Source organism: Jaculus jaculus, chromosome 5 (assembly GCF_020740685.1).
Source record: "Jaculus jaculus isolate mJacJac1 chromosome 5, mJacJac1.mat.Y.cur, whole genome shotgun sequence".
Lineage (NCBI taxonomy): Eukaryota > Metazoa > Chordata > Mammalia > Rodentia > Dipodidae > Jaculus > Jaculus jaculus.
In genome coordinates this window covers 114063949-114075095 of record NC_059106.1, presented here as the reverse complement: position 1 = coordinate 114075095, position 11147 = coordinate 114063949, and positions in this window count along the sequence as shown.

Below are 11147 nucleotides of genomic sequence, written 5' to 3'. Positions count from 1 at the left end.
CCATAGCTGGAGAGATGGTGCCAAAGGACCTTCGCACTTGGGGCGCAGAGACCAAAGACAGCTTGCTGCTTCCTCATCCCTTCCCTCTCCCCCACAACCTTCCGCACAGCACAGGGTCCGCCTGAACTGGGTCTTTAGAAAATCTGAGGCTCCTTTCTCAGGAAGACGCCAGTGTGGAATCTCGGCGTGGGGAAAAGGGTTTTCCTGGAGCTCAGCAGCCTCCTAGGGCCCCACCTCATGCCTCCCTCCCTCACCGTCAGAGAACGCTCTGAGACTACTGCTCACAGCCCGGCATTCGTTTGCATCTGAATACATTTTGCTCTGGCAACTCTCTTTGAAGTCTCAATTTCCCCAGTTATTCTACAGGCATAACATACTTTGTCAGGGTTCTTGGGGCTAATGCCGAGTTCCTCAGGACCTGGATGAGGAGCATCCAATGACAGAACTTTAGGTGGCTCAGTACCTCGAGTACAATATGAAGGAAAAATGGGTCCCCTTGGTATGTTATCTCCTCCTTCTCAAAATAGAAAAAAATGGAATCGGGAGTGTTTGATAGGGGTCTTTTCATATTTTATTTGTTTAAATTTTTTATTTGCAAAGAAAGAGACAGAGGATGAATATAGGTGTGCCAGGGCCTCGTGCTGCTGCATAGGATCTCTAGATGCATGTGCCACGTTGTGCATTATGTGGGCACTGGGGAAGTGAATTCCCTGCCCGTCAGGGTTTGCAAGCAAGTGCCTTTAACTGCTTAGCCATCTTTCAAGTCCCATATTTTATTTTAATTACTTCTTTAATTAAATTATTTTTAATTAATTATTTATTTGCCAGTAGAGATAGATAGAAGACAAATAGAAAAATAGAATGGGTGCACCAGGCCACCAGCCATTGTAAACAAACTCCAGATGCATGCACCACTTTGTGCATCTGACTTTTCATGGTTACTGGGGAATTGAACTCAAGTCATTAAGCTTTGCAGGCAAGCACCTTAACCACTGAACAATCTCTCCAGCCCATATTTTATTTTTAGTATGTACATGTTCACATGTGCATATGTGAAGGTCAGAGGGCAACCTTGGGTGACAGTTCCTCATCTAGAGCTGTCCAATTAGGCTAGACTGATGGGCCAGTGAGTCCCAAGGATACTCTAGTCTTTTCCCTGGCTCTGGCATTATAAGTGAGGGATACAACTCATGGAATTTTTACATGGGTACTGGGATTGAACCTAGGTCCTCATGCTTGCATGACAAGCACTTTACCAAGTAAATTATCCTGAAATATTTTAACAGTGATCAGATTTCTGTTTCCTTCTAACTGAATAAATTTACCACAGATCAATTAGTCTGTTTGAAAACAGGCTGGGTAGAGGGGGGCTCTTTCCACAAAAGGGGCACATGCACTGAGAAAAGGAGATGGTCCAGTTGGCCTTCAATTCAGCCACCCTGCCTAACTTGTATTTTCCTTCTGCCTATGGTGGGCAAGAGACCTTTAAAAGCCTCAGATGAAGACCCTGCCTCCTGGTGCTTTCTGCAGCTGGTATGCATTGCTGTGAACATTGTCTACACACACACACACACACACACACACACACACACACACACATACACACCAGCCTCTGTCTGGACAGCCTGAGCCCTTCCTATGATCTGGCCATAAAGGGGTTAATGCCTGGCTCAAGGCCCTCTTTGGGGCTTCAGGCAAGACCATCTTGATTTCTGCTCTGACCAAGGGTTATTAAATATTTTCCCTGTCAGCTGGGTGTGGTGGCACATGGCAGAGGTAGGTGAATTGATATGAGTTCAAGGCCAACCTGGGGCTTCAGAGTGAGTTCCAGGTCAACCAGTGTGAGACCCTACCTCAAAAAAACATTTCCACTGTCATCCTTAGTGAATCTCTGTGTCTTTTCACTAAGGAAAAGAAAGTTCCTAGAGGGCAAGGCTAGTCTCCCCTCCCATCTTGCTCTTGTTCCTACAAACACACTGAGCTTCACTGTGAAAGAAAGGCTCACTTGGGCTGGGGAGATGGCTCCATGGAGAAAGTGTGTTTGCTACACAAGCATGAGGACCTGAATTCAGATCCCCAGAACCCATGTAAAAGCAAACAGAGTGAATGTGATTTTAGTGCAGCTACATTGGGATAGGAGGTGGAGACAAGAGACTATCCTGAAGCTCACTAGCTAGCCTGGCACATGCCACCATGAACAATGAGACCCTCGTCAACAAAGTCAAGGACCAACACCGGAGGTTGTCCTCTGACTCTATACACATACTATGGCAATGTGCATATGTACTCAAAGACATGAATGCACACACACACACCAAAAAGGGCAAAAGAAATGGCAATTCTTGGCTAGGTTGACAGCTGGTAGAGAGTGAGCAAGAAGAACAAGAGTTAGGCATCTGAAGGCAAGGCTGCCCCTGATGCAGACATTCTCCGCAGAGGTTGACAGCATCAGTCAAGCTGAAATCACACTGATCCTTTCACTTGGGAAGTCCCCTTCAGGGTGTGTCCTCTTCCCAAGTATCTTTAGTGTTCAAGAGCCTATGCCATGCCGATGGGAAAGCGACATATCCATGAGGAGTCCCACACTTGAATACTACATTATATTTTTTTTCTCGTTGCTACTTTTTCTTTTTGCTTTTTAAAAAGTATTTCTTATTATTTTGTATGTTTATTTGCGAGAGAGGGAGTGGGGCAGAAAAAGAGAGAGAGAGAGAGCAAGAGAGAGGAGATATAGACAGAGAGAGAATGGGCACGCCAGGGATTCCAGCCACTGCAACAGAACTCCAAATGCATGTGCCTCCTTGTGCATCTGGCTAATGTGGGTCCTGGGGAATCAAAGCTGGGTCCTTTGCAGGCAAACATCTTAACCACTAAGCCATCATTCCAGCCCCCACACTATACTTTTTATATGAGAACTTTTTTCAAAACCCATTTTTAAAACTTTATAGCCAGGCGTGGTGGCACGTGCCTTTAATCCTAGCACTCGGGAGGCAGAGGTAGGATTGTTGTGAGTTCAAGGGCACCCTGAGAGTACATAGCGAATTCCAGATTATTTTAGGCTAGAGTGAGACCCTACCTTGGGGGGGGGTACTTTATTTTATTTTATTTTATGTATTTGAGAGAGAGAAAGAGGTTGATAGAGAGAGTGAGAGAATGGGCATGCCAGGGCCTCAGCCACTGCAAACAAACTCTAGATGCATGCACCACCTTGTGCAACTGGCTTATGTCGGTCCTGGGGAGTCTAACCTGAGTCCTTTGGCTTTGTAGGCAAGTACCTTAACCACTAAGCCAGCTTTCCAGCCCCCTCAAACCCATTTTTAGATTAAAGTGATTGCATATATATATTCATATGTATAAGAAGTGACCTTCTTAATTGTCAACATTTTCTTGAAAACATACATGTAATATGCATACACATGAATAAAATGATCTGTAGAAGCAAGGTGAGGTGGGAACCAAGCAAGAGACGTATAATGGTTTGAATATAAAATGGCCCCCATAATCTCAAGGGTTTTGAGCACTTGGTCCCCAGCAGGTGACACTTGGGAAAGTTGTGGAGCCTTTGGGAGGTGGAGACTTACTGGAGGAGGTATGTCACTAGGGTGGACCTTAAGGTTATTTTAATCCAGCCACTTCAGAGGTAGCTCATTCTACTTCCTTTCTTTGCTGCTGTGACAAGATGTGGCACTCATCTGCTCTGTGACACTTATCTTTCCCCACCATGATGAAACTTCCCATTGAGACTGTGGGCCAAAATAAACTCTTTCTTCTCATCAGCTGTTTCTGGTCAAGTGTTTTGTCCCAGTAGTGAGAAGGCAACTGTAACAAGAGTCTTTGTGTTCATTCTATATTCTTACATGTTTATAATGAGAATGTCTATTGATAACACTGCTTTCATCTTTTTGTTTTGTATGTTTTTTAGACATAATTTTGCTATGTATCCCAGACAGGTTTTGAATTCACTGTGTAGTCTAGGCTTGCCTCAAACTCACAATAATCCTCCTGTTTGCTTCGGCCACCCAAGTGCTGAGAATACAAGTGTGTACTTATACTATGTCTAGCTTGCATTAATATTTTTTTTAATTAGATGTTCTTTTTTGAGATGGGGTTTCACTGTAGCTGAGGCTGACCTATAATTCACCATATAGTCTCAGGGTAGCCTTGAACTCATAGCAATTCTCCTACCTCTGCTTCTCAAGTGCTGGGATTAAAGGTGTGTACCACCACGCCCAGCTTAGATGTTATTTTCTGAGTCAAGATGCTTTTAGCCTTAACCAATGGATCCCCCTTATGCTTGATTAACAGGGCATTCATTGCTTGTACTATGACCTGCATTTCCCAATGTACAACCAATAGCTCAGCATTCTAGAACATCATCTTCTCTTGCCCTGAAGCTCTGCCATCGCTTGAGTGGCTTCCTCTTCAGGATGGTAACAAGATGGCATTTTTTCCAGCCGTTACAGATAACAGTCATGTCCAGATATGAGGTCATCTCCTCCTACTGTCTAGAAGTGAAGAAACAGCTCCTCCTCACTCACTTCTTTTCTCAGGCTCGCTGGCCCAAAGTGGGTCTCAAGCTTACCAGTACAGGTTTAGAGTAATACTCTCAGGCCTTGAATTTGTGGGGATATAATAATGTCCCCCCAAATAGCTTGACTTGTTATAGGACATCAGATGCAAGCAAGCATTCTGAGGTCAGACGTAAAGCATATTTCCTTTCCTTACAACTTCCTCCCATTGGGAAGCATCTTAAAAGACAGCTAGTTGTTTGAACGTGAACCACATCAAACTGATGATCAAGAACGATACAATGAACACCTGTCCAACAGCCACCAGGTTTATGAAATCCCACTGCAGCATCCTTTTCCTTTTAGTCTTTTTATGAGACAGAAGATTATAGACTGTGGTATTTAATTTCATGTGTCAACTTTGCTGAGCTAGGAAATGCCCAGAGAACTGGTAAAATACTATTTCTGGATTGTCTGTGAGGTGGCTTCCAAAAGAGCTTAGTATTCGAATTGGGAGAAAAAATAAGAATGTCTACCTTTTCAACATGGAACCAGTATACCAACAGGCCTGCCATGGCTCAGGGATCACTGCATAAGTGGGGGGTGGTGTGCAGAAAGATTGTAAGAGCCACAGAGTGGGTAAGAATATCCTGGTGCAGGTCCTCTCACTATTCCACAGGGACTGACTGAGGCCTTCATGACCCCACAGAGAATACCAAAACCCCACTGAGGAGAGATGCTAGGGTAATGGGAGCAGGGATGAGGGATACTAGAGTATAACCTGTTATATATAAAATAGTGAAAAAAACTTTTTTGTTTGTTTGTTTTTGTTTTTGTTTTTGTTTTTGTTTTTCAAGGTAACTCATAGCAATCCTCCTACCTCTGCCTCCCGAGTGCTGGGATCAAAGGTGTGCACTACCATGGCCAGCTAATCTATTTTTTTTTTTTATTAAAGATACCCATTTTATAGTCATTGTGTTAAAAAAAAAAAAAGAAAGAACATATACCTTTAACAATATGAACAGATAGCATTCAGTCCCCTGAGAATCTGACTGAATAGGGCTCCTAGGAGGAAAGGCAAATTCTCTTTCTGTTCTTGAGCTGACACATCCGTTTTATCCTGCCCTTGGACATTGACACTCCCAGTTCTTAGGCCTTTGAACTTGGACTGAATTCTAATATCAGCTTTCTTGGGTCTCCATCATACAGATGGAAAATTATGGAACTTCTTTGCTTCTACAGTCTTGTGAACAATCCTTAGTAAATGTATTCATTTACATTTCCCTATTAGTTCTGCTTTTCTAGAGAACCCTGACTAATAGAGAAAACAATTAAGTTTTCCTAGTTTGTGCTGTTTTGAGTCTTGTTCATGCTGATACATATAGCCTTGATGCATTATTACATTGTTTTTTTTTATTATTACATTGCTACATTATAGAAGTGCCACAGTTTATGGATATTTTGTTGCTTCCACTTGATTATTTTAAAATGTTTTGCACAGTGCTATAGCCAGTTATTGTTATTGTTGTTGCTGTGTGGTGCTGAGTATCCAGTATGCCAGGCAAGTGCTCTACTGCTGAACTCTGCAGTGAATCCTTGTGTCTGTCTCCTTGAATGCTTGTGTGAGACCTGTTCTAGAAATATAGTCCTGGGATTACAAGTATAAACATCTTCAGCTTTCTTAGGAATTGTTCTAAGCATTTAACTTTTTATTGACAACTTCCATACATACAGACAACGTAACATTACCATAGCCCTCTCCCCAAGTCCCCCTCCATTGAATCCCTCCTTTCCATCTAGTCTCTCTTCTATTTTGATGTCATAATTTTCCCTCCTGTTATAAAGGTCATGTGTAGGTAGCATCAACCCACTGTGAGGTCATGCATAACATAGCCACTTTGTGCCTGGAAGACAGTATTATAAGCACTCCTCCATTTACATCAGCTCTTCCGCCTTGGAGGGTATGAAAGATGTTTCACTTAGTGCTGTTTCACTGTCCCTTCTCAGCACTTTAGTGAGTTTTGAATTTTCCTCAGTGGCCACCACCATCTGAAAAAAAGAAATTTCTCTAATCAAATGTGAGAGTAGCATTAATATATGGGCATAAACTTAAGCATTTAGAGGGCAGTTTGGTGGGCATAATATATGCCTAGGGCTCATGATCTCCCCAGCCATAGGCTTTTGATTAGGTTTTCAGTACCAGACATGAATTTCTTCCTATGGAGCTGGCTTCAAATCCAATCAGAGAGCAGTTTGTTTCCCCCATAACAGGCAAGCCACCATTGCACCAGTTGACACACTTGGCTTGGCTGGCCAGCCACAAACTTACAGGGTCCACTGCTGGTTAAGATCATTGATGACTTTTCTACCCCAGCAGGCTTCATGGCTCTCTCCAGCATCCTAACAGCTGGTCAACGGGGAGGAGGTTTCCAGCTCAGCTTCAGCTTCATTTCTTAGTGACCTGCAGTCCGGACATGTAGAGTCTTCAGCAACAGAATCTTACCATCTAGTTTGGGTGGGCAATCAAGAGTCTTGGAAATAGCCTGTAATGTTTGTTGGGCATCAGGGGCCTCCCTGACCAAAATTTACAGGAAGGAATCCCACCCCTGGCACTGAAATTTCTTGTAACAATCTATGGCTTCTGGGCATAGCACTATCCAGCTCCACAGGGAACTTCTGTCCAGACTCTCTCTCTAAGCAATTTTTCTGAGCAAGTTGGTCTCCAAAAAGCTCACAGGAATACATGTTCTCAATGGCAATAAGGAGAAGTGCTATTCTGTTTATTTTGTAGGGATTGCTATGTGGTGGGACCTTTCATGTTTGCTAGTCTGGTATAAGTCAAGTGATAGCTCCCTGTTTTTGGATTTCTGATATTCTTCTCATTATCAAGCATTTAAAAATTTTTATTTATTTATTTGCAAGCAGAGAAAGACATAGAAGGGGGGCAGAGACAGACAATGGGCATGCCCAGGCATAGTGCCACTGCAAACAAACTCCAGATGCATGAGTCACTTTGTGCATCTTGCTTTACATGGGTACTGAAGAATTGATTCCAGATTTTTTAGGCTTTGCAGGCAAGTGCCTTAACTGCCCACCCCACCCCCCTTTTATGTTTTTATGAGGTAGGGTCTCATTATAAGCCAGGCTGACCTGAAACTCACTCTGTAATCCCAGGCTGGCCTCGAGTTCATGGTGATCCTCCTACCTCTGCCTTCTGAGTTCTGGGATTAAAGGCATGTGCCACCAGACCAACTTTATTATAAAGCATTTTCATAAACCAGAAGAATTTTGTTTCTGACTGGTTGCTCCCTAGTGTATTCTTCATCTCTTTCTCAGTAAAAGATCCTATAAACTTCAGCCAGATTCATAGCCATTACAGTGCACACTGCCTCTCAGAATCCATCACAGCTGTGTGTAGACATGTGATTGGGGTTTTGCCAGAGGCGCATGAGCAGAAGTGGAGGGTGCACCTTCAAGGAAGTATTAAGAGAAGGAGGCTTACTTCTTTCTTCACTTTTATCTTTTCTCCTGGCTAAAAGGCAGATATGATGGTTGTAGCTGAAGCCACAATCATGAACTATTAAGTGAACTTGGAACAAAGGCCATACAAGATAGAGGAACTCGTGAGAAGCAACATGGTTCTCTGGCCCATAGAACACAGCACCAATCCTGGACTGTCTACTCAGACTTGCACAGGATAGGAAATGTAGTTCTTTTCTTAATATTTTACTTTTAGTTATTTATTTGAGAGAAAGAGGCAGAGAGAGAGAGAGAGAAAGAGAGAGAGAGAGAGAGAGAGAGAGAGAGAGAGAGAGAGAGAGAGAGAAGAAAGAATGGGCATGGCAGGGCCTCTAGCCACTGCAAATGAACTCCAGATGCATGAACCACCTTGTGTATCTGGATTACGTGGGTCCTGGGGAATCAAATCTGGGTTCTTAGGCTTTGCAGGCAAGTACCTCAAACACTAAGCCATCTCTCCAGCTCTAGTTCTAGGTCAGCCTGAGCTAGAGTAAGACCCTACCTTGTAAAACCAATATATATAGTATTTATTTATTTATTTATTTATTTATTTGAGACACACAGAGAGAGAGAGAGAGAGAGAGAGAGAGATTGAGAGAATGTATATGTGTCAGGGTCTCTAGCCACTGCAAACAAAACAAACTCCAGACACATGTGTCACCTTATGCATCTGGCTTTATGTGGGTACTAGGGAATCAAATCTGAGCTCTTAGGCTTCTCAGGCAAGAACCTTAATTGCTAAGCCATTGTTGCAGCCCAATACACCTTTTATTGTTATTATTTATTTTTGAGAGGAGGGCAGGGAGAGAATGGGGGAAGTAAACCCTTCAGTCACTGTGAACAAACTCCAGATGTATGTGGCCCTCTGTGCACATGTGAAACATTATGAACTTGTGTCACTGTGTATCTGGCTACATGGGACCTGGAGATTCAAACATGAGTTCTTAGGCTTTACAGACAATAATCTTAACCACTAAGCCATCTCTCCAGCCCCAGAACACCTTATTTCTTTTAGGCAGGGTCTCACTGTAGCCCAAGGTGACATGGAATTTACTCTGTAGTCCAGGCTGGTCTTCAACTTAGGCAATCCTTCTACATCAGCCTCTGGAGTGCTGGAATTAAAGATGTGTGCCACCATGCCTGGCAAATGTCATTTTTTTCTTTCTTCTTGTGGTACTTCTTTTGTACATGTCACTAGAATCTACATATCCAAATCACTTTCCCAGAGTGTTCCCCTCAGGAGACCCACACTTCACCTGATATTTCCTCTGAAGTATGAAGATCTAGTAGCCTTTGCCTGTGGGTTAACTCTTTCTTACAGGATGGTGGCTTGCAGTTTATTACTTTGAAAAGCATAGTGAGAACTTCACTATTTCTCAGCTGAGGAAACACAGTTTGTAGTGTCTTCCATGCAAATGGCATTCCCTAGAGCTGTGCTCAAGTGATGTAGATACCCAAGGCATTAGCACAAATGATGGTGGTAGAGTTGGGCCACCTATTGCAGCTGCAGAAAGCCTATGGAAGCCAGGTCCAGGACTGGATGCAGGATGCTAGAGATCCACAAGTGAAAGCATATGGTTTTCATTTTCTGAGAGTTCAGTCTTTGGGGAGAAACAGATATAAACAATCTGCATAAAACAAAGAAGTGTGTATACTACTCACCTGTTTATCAGCAGCTGGAGGAAACAATGTATTCCAAATGCAGGAACACCCTTCCAAAAGGCATGGAGGAGGACAGGGTGAAGGAACTGGTAAGCCATTTGAACATGACCTTGGATGAAAAAGGAGGGTTTGGGCAGTATATGAGTTTCCTGTAGCTGCTGTAACAAAATTACAACAAATTTGGTGGCTAAAATAACACACGCTTGTTCTCTTCCAGTTCTGGAAGCCAGAAATCCCAATCAATTTCAATGGACTGCCATTAAGAGTCACCAGGCTTGCACTGCCCCTTCCAGCTCTGGGGGAGAACCTGTCTCTTTCAGCTCTCACAGCTGCTCACATACCTTGCCTGGTGGCTACATGGCTCCATACCTCATAGCTGGCATCTTCAGTTTCCTCTGCTCCATCTTCACTCTACCTCTCCTCTGTGTGTAAGAAGGTCTCCCTTTGCCTCCCTTGTGTAAGACTATAGGTGGTCAAGCTGGACCTGTAGGTTCATGCTTATAATTCCAGAATTTAGGAAGCTGAGGCAGGAGGATTACTGTGAGTTCCGGGCCAGCCTGGGCCACAGAGTGAGACCACATCACAAAGAAAAGAATGAAAGGAAAAGGAAAGATCATATGTGATCAAATGGGGTAAAGCTCAGTGGTAGAGTACTTGTCTAGCATTTACAAGGTCCTAGGCTCAATCTCTTATACCATGGAATGAATGAATGAATAAATAAATAAACAAAATAAAACACACAGTTGTATGCTTGCATTTAAAGCTCACTCAAAAATATCCAAGACAATTATCCCCATTTTAAAATGCTTAATCAGGGCTGGAGAGATTGCTTAGTGGTTAAGGCATTTGCCTGCAAAGCCAAAGGATCCCGGTTTAATTCTCCAGATGCACATGGAGGTGCATGCATCTGGAGGCCATGGCACACCCATTCTCTCTCTCTCTCTCTCTCTCTGCCTTTTTCTCTCTCTCAATAAATAAATAAATTTTAAAAATGCTTACTCATATCTGAAAATCTGTGAAGATTTTCAGTCCTCACCCCGCCCCACCCCATCCCTTATTTTTTATTTATCTATTATTTTTTAATTTTTATTATTTTTCATTTTTGAGAGAGAGAGAGAGAGAAAGGAAGAAGAGAGAAAGAAAAAATGGGCACTCCAGGGCCTTTCAGCCACTGTGAACAAACTCCAGACGTGTGGGCCCCTTGTGTGCATTGCAACATTTCATGCTTACATCACTGGAGATCTGAACATGTGTTCTTAGGCTTCACAGACAAGCACCTTAACCACTAAACCATCTTTCCAGTTCCCTGATTTATTTTAAAAGTTTTTTATAATGCCTTTTTAAAGACTTATTATTTTATTTATTTATTAGAGAGGGATAGAGAGAGAATGGGCAAGCCTGAGCCTCTAGCCACTGCAAACAAACTCCAGATGCATGCACCACCATGAGCATCTGGCT